This window comes from Anabrus simplex, chromosome 1, assembly GCF_040414725.1.
Source record: "Anabrus simplex isolate iqAnaSimp1 chromosome 1, ASM4041472v1, whole genome shotgun sequence".
Classification (NCBI taxonomy): Eukaryota; Metazoa; Arthropoda; class Insecta; order Orthoptera; family Tettigoniidae; genus Anabrus; species Anabrus simplex.
In genome coordinates, this window is record NC_090265.1 from 404,263,196 (window position 1) to 404,277,306 (window position 14,111).

The 14,111-nt window shown below is 42.2% G+C and overlaps 1 long non-coding RNA gene across 1 annotated transcript in view; it reads left to right on the plus strand.

The window, feature by feature from the left end:
- The first annotated feature begins 545 nt into the window (after nucleotides 1–545).
- LOC136866626 (uncharacterized) overlaps nucleotides 546–14,111 on the plus strand; it is a 277,529-nt gene continuing 263,963 nt past the window's right edge. The window contains exon 1 of the long non-coding RNA XR_010859570.2: nucleotides 546–660. This is a non-coding gene — a long non-coding RNA (uncharacterized lncRNA). The remainder of the gene's footprint in view (nucleotides 661–14,111) is intronic.

Consider the following 14,111-nt stretch of genomic DNA (forward strand, 5'->3'; position numbering starts at 1 on the left):
CCAATAAGTGCCCCCCCCTCCCCCAATCGCCGCTACTGACCGGAAGATTGCATTTAGGTCTACTTATATAAGGAACTTTATTCAAGATTAAGACAATTCATTCATTTACTCATTTAGTTTCAATATTTGGAGAGTCATTTGGAAAAATGAGCAGCGGTCGCTTGGTAGGCCATCTGTTTTTCGTAAGTATTTGCTTTTCAGTCGATTATCCAGGCTTTGCTTAAACCGAGAACTTTACTCATAACGTATCCCGCGAGACAGTTGAATGATATTTGGAACTCATTCGATTACTTTATTCGATTAAATAATCGGATGGATGATATTCGATTGTTAAAAGTTTTCGATTATTCCATCCCAACGTATGGCAAGTGGCAAGGCAAGCTTCGATCGATATTGATGCTCCTAATAGTGGTGGTTTCGATCGTTGGATAAGATTTTCTAATTAGTTAATACTGAACCTAACAGATGGCAGGAGAGTAGTTTCTGTGGCTTGTGCGGTTCAGTTCCTCGTTCCTAGTGTTAGGTGTCCTCACCCTTCCAATCAGTTTGCATATTGTTGCTATGTATGGTGTGTATAATTTTGTGGTGTGTGTTTATTTCATTGGTGTGGTTATGAATTGTGATGTATTGGAGCCCATGGAGACGTTATATCACCACTAGGTAAGTGCTCTTTGTCACTACATTACATTCAGTAAAGAGTGTGTTGTATCGTTTATAAGGTATGAGAATGGAAGGACTACGGTTCATGTGCTGTAGATGTTCCACTTGTGTCTGTCGAGGTTCACTGCGGCGTCGTGTTCGACTTACTTCGTCCACGCAATCGTGAGCTTTGTTTTGCTGACTCGTCCGTCGTAATTTGGTTTGAAAGAATACCCGATTCCCCGTGGGGTGTGCTGCGTTGAGGTGAAATTAATATTATAGTGGAACAGTCACTGAGTTTATGATTTTCATATAATTATTAAGCGTAGTTTGTGATTCGACAGGCAGGTACCATCAATCGAATTTCATGAATTAAAATGTCATGTTCTTCCACTGTAGTGTCACATATTTGTACCCTATCTCAATTTGCTCTGAGAGTAGGCGTATAAACCGTAGTTATGATTTTTTAAAACTCTCCGTATAAGAGTTTACGCTGTACTCTTAGCTTTTCCACTTCCTCGTACCTGTCATGATCGTAAATAAACAATAACCACGTGTTATTTACTATAGCTACCTGAAATGCCAGAATTATTAGAAATATGCATTAATATTGAGGATGTGCACATAATTGAGGCATATGAATTTAAAAAAAGAAAATCTAATATTACATTATTAGATTATATTATAAAAGATAGTAAGGAAATTAATCCTCCTTTACAGGCCAATATTTAGACTGAGGGGACTATGTTAAGGATCAAAGTAACAGGACTGTTAGCCCGTAGATAGTTGTTGGTCTGTTTAGAACAATATTTCTAGAGCTCTGTATTTATCCCCATGAGCCCAAGTTGTGTCATTTATCTCATTAATAGGCATTGCTCGCGAAGTAGGAACCTGGCAATTCCTTGTAATGCTCAATAATCAATGGAGAGTACTGTAGATGCGTTTTTCACCTTTTGCTTGACACACTAATGGCTTTCTGCAAGTAGTGTTTGAAATAACTTGTTTTCTCGACTTCCACAAAGGTTCTTATTTATTAGATTAAACTATACGGTAGTCTATAATATCAGGACTTCATTATACGTGTGAACGTAAGACATTTCTCGTTGTTTCAAACGAAATCAAAAGTACTTTTGAAATTAATTGATAGATTGCTACTATCTGTATTGTCATAGAGTTTTGAAAATCTTAAAAGCAAGCGCACAAGCTTGTGGTTTAACGTGACTCTTGATATCATATTCATAGCCACAGGACCTCCAATTTTACGTGGCATCCAAATCAAATGGACGTAACTTTTCATTTCCAAAATTCGATATGCATTGACCAGGATTCGAAGCGCGGCCGCCTTGGTGAAACCAGTAACGATTCCATTCGGCTATGTAGGGATTCGAAGGTAGAGAGACACTGTACTTAATTAGCAAGTAGCCTATATTGTATATTTTTACAGTAAAACTACTATATTCAGGAAAAAGTACGGGGTGGGATGTCACGAGGAATTTTATTAGGGGGGAGGGGCGCCATACTTAACATCATTCCAAACACAAAGGTTCTTATTTATTAGATTAAACTATACGGTAGTCTATAATATCAGGACTTCATTATACGTGTTTGTCACCCTGCAACTGTAGGTTGGCGGAGAAAAGAGTAACAAAAATTAATGAGACCGTAAGGCATTCCTTTGGGGGGGGGGGCATCTCGCCACTCCTTGCCCCCCTTCCACACCATGCCGATGCCCATGAGTACCGGCTTGCGATTTTTGTGCTTGGAGAACGGAATGTGCGACAATTTGGAAGTGGAGTGTGGACACCTACCCTCCCAAAATATTAGCCTATGTATACTGGTTTCATCTCCACAAAATCAACTTGGAACCAGGTCTTCATTAATTAAAGGGGAGTAGATACACTAGGTCAACTCATTTTGATATCTTGATCTCAAGTTTGTCAACAGTTTCCAGTACGATGTGATCACTCAAAGGAAGATGTGTATTAGGCGTACTATTCTTCTTAACTCGCTGTCATTGAAAATAAATAGCATGTTAGACTTTGTGCTGGAAATTTGCTTTCCAGCAGAATGGAATTTTAAAAACACAGAAGTCTTTAAATTGCTCTGCTTTGAAATTATGCAAATTATATAATTAGCCATCGTATTGAAGAATTTCTGAAAAAGGATGGTGTCTAGTGAACAGAATTTTCCTGATAGCCTACTAGTCATTGGCGTATTTGGTATAGTTATGTGTGTGCATGGTTGGGTGGGTGGCACATACACATTAAAGCTGTGAAATAGCTAAAACACTCCTTTTTATAGTGCACTTATTCATATGATATTGTTAATTTATGTCTGATTGGTAGAGAGAAAAATTCTGATTTCAATGGTACCTAACTTAATAAAATTTATTTAACGTATCTCCCGTCATTATCTGCCGTAAGAGATGTCAGAGTGCTGGATTTTTATCCAGAAAGGGACCCTTTAAGCATTAGTAAAATCTACCGACACCAGTGTTTCGCATATGAAACTCTTTAATGACAACCGGCTACGTCTACAGAGACCGGTGTCTCGCATATAAAACTCTTTAATGACAACCGGCTACGTCAGAATATGATTCCGCAACTTTGACCTCAAGGAGACGAAGGCCTGATCAACTACGCTACGCAGCCAGCCAACTTCAGTGTGGTTGTTATATATTTTCGAAATTGCTCATCTCAGTAAATTCTTCTTTATTGTTTCAGTCTTGACTGCAATTGGCAAGTGACTTACTGACAGTGTTAAATTCACAGAGAGAAGAAATAAGTCAGGTATTGTTATATTTCCTCTTTTTGGTACCGGTACTAATTAACCGTAACTTATTGGTTTGTTACATCACACGAAAGACCGCTTTTCTTCCTCAGTCGTATTTTCATTTCAGGAATAAGGAATTTTTTTTAAGGCAGTTCATTGTTGCTGTTAGAGCTTCCGTGCACTGGAGACTTCCCGTCGCAGGACAGTTTTGTCCGTGAATGTCGCTGTATGTGACAGCTCAAGACAATATTGTTTTGTCGTAATATCTGCGCACACCACAAACAGTTTAGCTGCAGTGCTCGCTTGTGTTTCCACCCTCGCTTCAGACGTTTTATTATTTCAGAAAATGTATGTAGTGGAAAGTGCTGTTGTTTGTGCGCTAGTTATTCGGTCACGAAGGAGGAAGAAAATGAATAGACAATATCTGTTCCATCCAATTTACATACTCTGTATGAAATTAAATAGCGTATGGCTTTAGTGCCGGGAGTGTCCGAGGACCAGGTCTTTTGTTTGACACCTGTAGGTGACCTGCGCGTCGTGATGATGATGATGATGATGAAAACGGCACGTACACCCAGCCCCCGTGCCAGTGAAATTAACCAATGATGGTTAGAATTCCCGACCATGACGGGAATCGAACCCGGGACCCCTGTGACCAAAGCCCAGCACACTAACCATTTAGCCATGGAGCCGGACCTGTGTATGAATACCTACCTTCATGAACACCCAAAAAATTTGTGGTCATACTTTCGTATGAGTGTGCCATCTTTTGATCAATTGTTAACAATAGTTGAAAATTAAAACAAAAACCATATATAAATGATTAAAAACCGATATAACGCAAGAATTGCTTCTCCGAACCTCTGTATATTGAGTGATTAGAGCGACACGTTTGTACCCAGTATGCGACCTCGAATGCGATAACACAGGTGGGAGACAGGCAGGCTGAGATTACGAGGAAGACCCAGATGGCTGGACTCCGTAAACAGACCAAGACAACGGGACTGGAATACGAAATGGATGAATGGATCCGAGCCGACCCTATTTGTATAAAGGGAATTAATGCTGATGATTAAATGTAAATTCTTCCTGTAGTATCCCTCCCCCGTCCTCACTATCCCCTGTGGATTGGTAACTGTCACCATCCAAATCCCAAGATAGCAGGTACTGTAGCATAAAAAGACGGCTGAAGCAAGGGTGGAACCACAAGCGAGCACTGCAGCTAAACTGTTTGTGGTATGCGCAGGTATTCCGACAAAACAGCATTGTTCCAGCAGAGGTAGTCTGATTTTTGAAGGGGTAGAAAGGTCCATTCGGCTCTCCATATCGTACAAAGATCTCTGATGACAGATTCAATATATACTTAAAAATAATTGATTAAAGAGTATTAGGTCTCGGGGTGGGGTGTTACATTCATCTTAACACACACCTTCATTTACATGCAGCAAATCATACTATCAACCACCACAGAAATGCGTAGTAGTGAGTAGTGTTGGCATCAGGAAGAGTATCTAATTGTATACAATTTCCTTTACGTCGCACCGATACCGATCGCACCGATACCGATAGGTCGTATGGTGACGATGGGATAGGAAAGAGCTAGGAGTGGGAAGGAAGCAACCATGCTGGTAATTAAGGTACAGCCCCAGCATCAATCAGCCTTCACTCCTAAAGCTGGAACTGTTCAGTGAAAATGGGAAACCATGGAAAACCATCTTGTTGACTGCCGACAGTGGAATCTAGCCATAAAACTGGGCGTAATCCACATTAGTATCGACCTCAGATAATTGGGGAAAAAGTCAGTAAGAAAGAGGAGGAGGTCGCCCACTAGCATTCCGCTTTCTCTGCCATCTGGCAAAGTAAAACAGAACATCGAATTAGTTCGCAGGCAGCCTAAACGGTGCCTTATTTAATTGCCCGTACGTAGTAACTGACCTTCCGAAGCTGAGTGGACCCCGTTCCAGTCCTCGTACCACTTTTCAAATTTCGTGGCAGAGCCGAAAATCGAAACCGGGCCTCCGGGGGTGGCAGCTAATCACGCTAACTACTACACCGCAGACGCGGACATAATAATAATGAAATGAAATGGTGTATGGCTTTTAGTGCCGGGAGTGTCCGAGGACAAGGCGACACATACACTCATCCCCAGTGGCAGCGGAATTAACCAATTATGGTTAACATTCCCGACCCTACTGGGAATCGAACCCAGGACCCCTGTGACCAAAGGCCAGCACGCTAACCATTTAGCCATGGTGCCGGACAATAATAATAATAATAATAATAATAATAATAATAATAATAATAATAATAATAATAATAATAATAATGCTGATGGTTATATTTTTCCTAGCGAGTTGGCCACGTGCAGTTAGGACCGCGCAGCTGCGAGCTTGCATACGGGTGATGGTGGGTTCGAACCCCACTGTCGGCAACCGTGAAGATGGTTTTCTGTGGTTTCCCATTTTCACACCAGGGAAATACTGGAGCTGTACCTTTATTAAGGCCACGGCCACTTCCTTCCCATTCCTAGCCCTTTCCTATCCCATCGTCGCCATAAGAGTTATGTGTGTCGGTGCGACGTAAAAAGCAAAGCACATATTGGTTATATTCGTATTTTTAACTGTTCTTTAATTGCTGTAGATTTTAGAGTCGTCAGAGAGATAAAAGTTTGCCCTATAAAGGGATTCTTTAACGTGGCAGTAAATGTACCGCCATGGATCTGCCGCATTTAAGCACTTTCAAATGACAACCCACCGTGCCAGAATCCGACCCCGCAACCTTCAAGACAGAAGGCGAACGCGTAACCAATGGTTGATTGTACTGACCTAGATAATTTGTTTAAGAGCAATAGTAATCTTTCGTAACAAAGGAGTACGTTTGCTAGCAATACAAAAGGTGTAATCCAAAGTAAATCATGAGTGAGAGGAACGTACTTTTTAATGAAGGAATATTTATGTTACCAGCTAATTTGTTTCCCTCAGCAGCTTGAACGTTGAACTCTTTAATAAGTTGACTGCATTGTCTAGTAAGCTGAAAAGGAGGTAAGAGAACCGAATGTTATATCCTTAATACTCGTACTACTAAGGTCGTTGAGACAGAAAAGCACTACACTTCGGTATCTGCAGTGCCCAAGGTCCAAGGCTCGAATCCCAGCACAAATTGGTTGCCCTAATTTTGAGTGGTATCTTATTTTAGGATCATAGCCCTAAATCAGGGCATGACATTTGAAGAAAGAAGTCAGGTTATCAAATAATCAGCCCAGAGGCTCGTTACATCCTCAGGAAGCACCACTGAACCACTAAAAGTTATGTGGTTGTTAAGAAACCACAAAAACCGATTGTAGTGCTGTAATGAGGGGTACTAAGCAAACTGAGGGATGAGGTAGTTCGACATTACATTCCTTACTGAACCATAAAGTGATATTGCATCACGTCTGATCCAATACGTAGCACGCTTCATAACAACCAGGTGCACTAGTCATTCTTCAGATGTCGTTGCTCAGCACCACTCATACCTCTGCAGCTTCCATACTGTCACAGCCATATATGATACTGGGACTTCGGTGAAAGCTACATTTTGCTCTAGCCTGTGCCATGAGACTGATGCAATATTACATTCATTAAAAAAAAATAGCAACGGGTAGGAAGAAGGCAGTAGCTACTCTAAATACCTTGGTCGTCACTAAGTTTAGTCTTCACAAATATAAGTTAATCGAAGTTATAAAACATTGTTCTCCCACCTTATTTTACTTTATTCTAGACAGGAAAAGTATTAAACGAAACATTTCATATATACACCGCAAAAGATTAATAATGGAATGTCAAGGCCTCCTCTGGTATTGTTTTCAGGTCTGTGACATGCTATGGCATGCTTGCGATCAGTACATTGATGTCATCCTGAAGAAGGCCCCATTCCATCTGGGCAACCCTACTGAGGTCTGGGAGTATGTGTGTGGAGGTGGTGGACGATCGAAAACATCCGCCCCCTTGCATGCTCAATGCAGTTCATGTCCGGTGAATTAGCTGGCCAATCCAGATGGTTGAGACCCGCCTCTCTCAGGAAGTTCCTCACTGATTCATCTCGATGAGCAGCATTGTCGTCGACGAAAATGTATTCAGCACCATATTCATCCCTAAAAAGTTGTACAAATATTCGGAGAACTTCATTGGTATACCGCTGGCAGTTAACGTACCTCGAATTGGTATTTTAAGAATCAAAGGTGTACGGCGACCATACGTAATCCCAGCACAAAACATTACACCACTACCTTCAAATGCATGCACCTCTTGATCATGTTGGAACTTTCCACCGCGTCCTTTACGATTCCAAACCCTTTATCGTCGTGTATCTGGCCTAAGTGATATCCACGTTCCATCTGAAAACATGACATTTCGCCATTCATTCAACCCCAAAATTAAGATGTTGGATGGCCCATCTTCTCTCAGCACGATGACGATTCTCTAGTTGAACACGTCGAATCTGTTGAAATGACCTTAATTGTGGTGTCTGCAGCCGATTGCGTTCAGTTTGTGCAGATGCACGGACTCCGGTTGCCCTCAAGAAGTTACCTCGTAATTGTTGAACGGTCGAAGTTGGTCTCCTTTGCGCTGCTACGCGGATATACTGTACCGATCTTGATGTGGCGTTGTCACCCTCAGTCGACTTAATTCGGGTTGTCAGCACTATCTCACGGTACCTTTTCCATGTTTTTGACACTGCACTTTGGGTAACCCCTACGATGCGTGATAGTGCTGCTTGTGTATGTCCGGTTTACCCTGAATCAGTGCCACAATTCTGGCTCGGTAAAACTGGGAAATACGCATTCCACATGAAACGTAAACTCTTAGGCGAAGATCATACTAAACTGTATACGCTACTACAAGTTTTCACGTGAATGGCATAGTTCATCCCAGGCTCAACACAGATCGTAGGCAGCGACATCTGCTGTATTTATAGGAAGGGGAGTTAGGGATTGGAATAACTTACCAAGGGAGACATTCAATAAATTTCCAATTTCTTTGAAATCATTTAGGAAAAGGCTAGGAAAGCAACAGATAGGGTATCTGCCACCTGGGCGACAGCCCTAAATGCAGATCAATATTGATTGATTGAATATTGTAAACAAGCAAACTTGTGTGTATACAGCGCTCTCTTCTACCTACAATAGGACTTCACTTGCTCTACCGCATAACGTGCCTAATTCCACAATATTCCAAACCTTTTTTAGATGTATATAATGACATGCTAAAACATTACTATGAAATAAAAAGCCTTAACATATATACCGGGTCGTTCACCAGACCCTTGCGATTTAGTTTTATGCATCCCGCCGCTTTTACTACAATTATGAAATACATCGGTCCCTCTTTCTAAACCGGCGTAATATAGCAAGATGTGTGTTTACGGGCTAGAGGATAGCAGAAATCGTGAGCGCCACTATTCGTTTATTATGGGTGCCTTGAATGAACCCGTAAAACGAGCACATATACGAAGAATATGTGCCTTACAACAGGAGATGCACACACAGACCAAAAACAGGTATTGTATAGAATAGAAAGCATCGCGCTGCATGTCAGACCTAGCAATAGCTCACTTGGCAGGGGCGCGGTGGGAGTTGTGATAGTGGACGGTGCTCGAAGGTTTGAATCCCACGCTGGTATTTTCCTTTTTTTTTTTTGGCCACCAATTGCTTGGGATGTGGTAAGATTGCATACTTGATAGCGCCCACAGACTGATTTGTTTACTTGGCCCTGTAATGGGCTGTATGTATCGTGGCATAGGGTATTGAGCTGGGTTGGACGAGGATGGGGAGATGATGGTCTGTGGCCAGGACACAGGCAACGAATTAGCTACGTCATATAAGTTCCAAGCTTCGTAGACCACAGGTAGGGCAAAGTATGCCCTATTGGAACGATAACAACATGCGATGGCAGGTGGGTATGTACAAAGTAGCTGCGCGAACTCCCCTGCTTCGAGGCAAGTCACAACACAGCACAAAGCTTATTCACTGCCTCTTGATTTATTTTTTTTTTTTTTTTTTTTTTTACGATTTGCTTTACGTCACACCTACACAGATAGGTCTTATGGCGATGGGGGGATAGGAAAGGGCTAAAAGTGGAAAGGGAGCGGCCTGTCCCTAATGAAGGTACAGCCCGAGCATTTGCCTGGTGTGAAAATGGGAAACCTCGGAAAACAGTCTTCAGGATTGCGGACAGTAGGGTTCGAACCCACCATCTCTCGAATACAAGCTCACGGCTGCGCGACCCTAACCGCACGGCCACTTGCTTGGTACTGCCTCTTGTTATATTCCAGGGACGAGTATGTGGATATGTTACTTATCTATGGAGAAACTAGACAGAATGCATACCAGGCACAAAGCCTGCATCAAGAACACTACCCGGATAGACGCCAACCGATAGGTATGACATTTCGAAGTGTGGAAAGACATCTGCGCATTACTGTATCCCTGGGAAGCACACGGCCTGTTCGAGATTATCCGGTAACGTCTGCTCACAATGAAGAGGTTGTGATGGACGCTGTACGGCATAATCCTCACACTAGCAAACAGGCCATTGCACAGAGCGTTGTAATGCGGATATTACACACCCAGCGGTTTGACCTGTACCATCTGCACTTAACCAGGAGCTCCATGGTCATGATTTCGAAGCACGAGTGGTGTTCTGCCAGTGGACCCTACAGCATGTTGACACCGATCCTGCCTTTTTAGCGACCATCTTATCGTTCGGAACCATCTCTATGCGACGTATTCTGATAAACGGATAGGAAGGAGAGGACCTGTCCCCTGGCCCCTGGCCCGTCGGTTCGCCCGATCTTACGCCCTCAGATTTTTTCTCTCTGTGGGATCATGTAAAACAAGTGGTGTATGTACAGGAGCCGAACAAACCTGGTTACCTTAGACAGCTACTTACCGAGGCATGCCGATCCGTTACTCCGGAGATTTTTTTACAAGGTGCTTTACGTCGCACCGACAGAGATAGGTCTTAAGCCAATGGCACTTTTCAGGGGAAATTATTAAGTATACAACCTTACCACATCCCAGTCAACTGGTTGTATAATAAAAAAATAACAACAATCCAACTTGCGTGCGATTTGAACCTTCGAGCAGCGTCCATTATCACAACGCCTACAGCGCCCCTGCCAAGTGAGGTATTGCGAGGCTTGACATGCAGCGCGCAGTTTCCAGCTTATACAATATCTGTTCCTGGCCTGTCTGTGCACGTCCTGTTGTAAGGTACACATTCTTCGTATCTATGCTGGTTTTACGGGTTCATTCGGGATGCTGACAATTAATTAATAGAGGCACTGACGATTCCTGCTTGGTTTTAGCCCGTAACCTCACATCTCGTTATATTACCACGGTTTAGGAAGAGGGACCGAATTGTAGTAAGAGCGGCGGGATGCATAAAATTAAATCGCAAAGGGCTGATGAACCACCCGGTATTTTAACACTTCATGTTTGTATAGCGCACTGAAGTACCATCTGTATATGTTACTGCAGTTGGATCGAGGTCAGTGACTGTGGGTCCAGTTATAGAAATCCCCGGTAGATCAATTCTTTTTAACAGGAAAAAATATGTTGTCAAGTTTTCATATTCACGTTTTGTTTTCACAGAACTGGAAGGCGGACAAGCTTAAACACTGTTACGGGCCGATTCACTCTGACTTTACTTCGAAGACGCTCGCGTTTTCATGTGGGATAGCAGTGACCACGCGAAAAGTACTTCTAATGAAACATTCTAATATCTGAAATGGAAACATGATTTATAATACCGGTACACAAAATGTAAACCAATCAGAAATCACTACCACCCACTGTCGTATTCGCGAAGAGCCAGTATGATTTAAATGTTAAAATTCGGTCGCTTGTTTCAAGATCTTCGCCGGCGATCTGGCGATCGGAATTTTAGCACCCTGCTCTAAATGATTGCTTTTGCATACACTAGAGCAAATGCCACTAATGCCAGTCACAAAATAAGTTCAACTACACGAAGTATTTGTATATTCCTTAACGACAAAAATACATTTTAATGTACGAACAGTATTGGCTTCTAAGCAGTCCAGGCTTCAATGCTTTTTTTGTACCGCAGTCAAGGATTCTGAAACTTAAAGACCCATCCCTTCTACCCTAATTTTTAAGAAAGTATTAGAAAACCTCGCCATCAGTAAGCCTACAATGTTCTGTCGAGGATTCTACAGGACAATGTGGAGAGCCAGTGTGGCCACACGATTAGTGAATATCAGGGAGGACTTCGGCGAGGACGGTCCTGCAATGATCAGATCTTTAACCTGAAAACTATTCTCCAATTAAAACATGTGAGGGGCGTGAACATCACCGTCGACTTCACAAAGGCTTATGACTCTATTGACCGCCAGACACTCTTCTCAGTACTGCGAGAACGAGGAGTGGATTACAGCACACACACCCTCATCGAGCAGACTCTCACAGACACCTCCTCCAAGGTAAAATTCAGAGGAGAATTTTCTCGAATTTTCAATGTCACAACTGATGTGAGACAAGGAGATGGCCTCTCGCCTATTCTCTTCAATCTGGTGTTCGACAAAGTCAATAAAGACCCGGGAATTTACAATGAGCAATCTCGGAATCAAACCGGTCACCATTGGAGCTGGAACATGGAAGATCGAGATCGGGAGCCCGGCCATCGTAGATGACATCGCAATCCTAACCATAAACTCTAAGGATGCTGTTGTTACCGTTCAATCCTTCCACGAGACAGCGTCGAAGACAGGACTACAAATATAATACAAAAGGACCAATTACTTCGAGAGTAACGCCCCGGGAAAGCCCTTTTGACAACCATCTGTGGAAAGATCGATTCCGGTATCTTGGGTGAATGGGTCCACCCCACGGGTAGAGAGGAAATCTCCATGTAAGATAGATGTGCCAGACTCAACGCAGCGTACCAACTGTTGCAAAACCGTTACAACAAGAAGTGCATTTAGAAGAACGCCAACATATGCCATTACAAAACTGTTGTCAGGTCCCAGTTCTTATATGCTGCGGAGACCTTACTGATGAACAGGGAAGCTACAGCAATACTAACACGCGACGTAGGCGGGTGAAGTTTTTTAAAAATTAATGTATTGGTGTTAGGCCTCGAAAGAAAATGCGGGTGACGTTTTACGGGCACCTGAAATTGGACAACCGCAGGCTTACGAAGAAGGTCTTCTCACTCATCAGAAGCTACAAGACTGGAAGCATGTGGCTCAGTGAAGTTTAAAAAAAAAAAGAGCTTCCACTGGGATTTCTGATACTGATGTATCAGACCGCCTCAAATTTAAAAGGTGCAATACGGATACTGTTAGATTGCCCTTGACAAGAACAGGTCGTTTGCAGAAGTGAGAAAACCAACCCCTAGTTATTGTAGAACGACAGTTTACAGAAACTTCAATCATGTGCTCGTACGCAGTATATCTATAAAAATGTAACAAAAGGGGACAAGCAAGCTTGGTTTTAAGGCATAAACCAACGCATCATAGGGAATGCTATAGGAATATTCTGAAAAATATCCAGTTCATTCGTTGTTTATTTCGGGAAAAACGTGCCGGTACTGCGTACCGCCACAAAAAACACTGATTATTATTATTATTATTATTATGGTTAAAAGTATGGAAAAGATTATTTTAAAGCAAGTTGATGGTTGGTTTGCAAAATTTAAAGTGCGGTATGGTGTATTCGTCTGTTGACCGTGACCGTATAAAAATTGTCTAGTGACGGTGCAGCTGTAGAGCCGTTTATTAAACTTTTTCTAGAGCATGTAGATGAACTAGGTCGTGCAGGTGACCAGGTGTACAATGCAAATGAAAATGGATTGTTTTTGAAATTATTGCCACGAAAAAGTTATGTTCATCAAAATGAAGTTTGTGCACCTGGTTTCAAAGTTCCAAAAGACCGAATAACGATTTTACCCCGCTCAAATGCCACTGGAACACACAAATTGAAACTTTTGGTTCTTGGTAAGGCTAAGATCCGCGGTCATTTAAAAATGTAAATTTGCCTGTCACTTATAAATGTCAAAATAAGGCATGGATGACAAAATAAATCTTCCATGAATGGTTCCATACTGATTTTGTACCCCAAGTACGCTCGTTTCTCAAAAAAAGAAATTTACCTGAAAAGGCGCTACTCGCCCTTGATAATGCACCAGGACATCATGGACCAAATTATGTGTTAATGTCAAAAAACGGACGCATTAATGCTCTTTTCATTCTTCCAAACTGCACTCCCCTGTTACAACCAGTGGACCAAAACATAATTGAAATGGTGAAAAAGAGGTACAAAAAAAATATTTTGCTTGAGGCTGTTAGCCGTAATAATTGTGACTTTGAAATCAATCAACTTGAAAGGCGTAGTGTTCATGGTTGCAGCAGCCTGGGATATTGTACCTCAATCAGTAATAAGATCGTCGTGGAAGAAGTTATGGCCTTTCCTGGAATCAGCTGAAGAAGGGCAAGATTCTTTTGGTCCAGAAGATTTAATGCCATTAGCAGACCTGATAGAGTCAGCAGTAAAGCAGGCCCAAGACACTGAGCTTCAACGAGTCGACATTCAAAATTGGTGTGACGAAAATATCTACTTTCAAGAGGCAATAAACTGATGATGAAATTATAGCAGAGCTAGATTCATCAAACCGAGAAGCTGAAGACTCATTCGAGGTGTT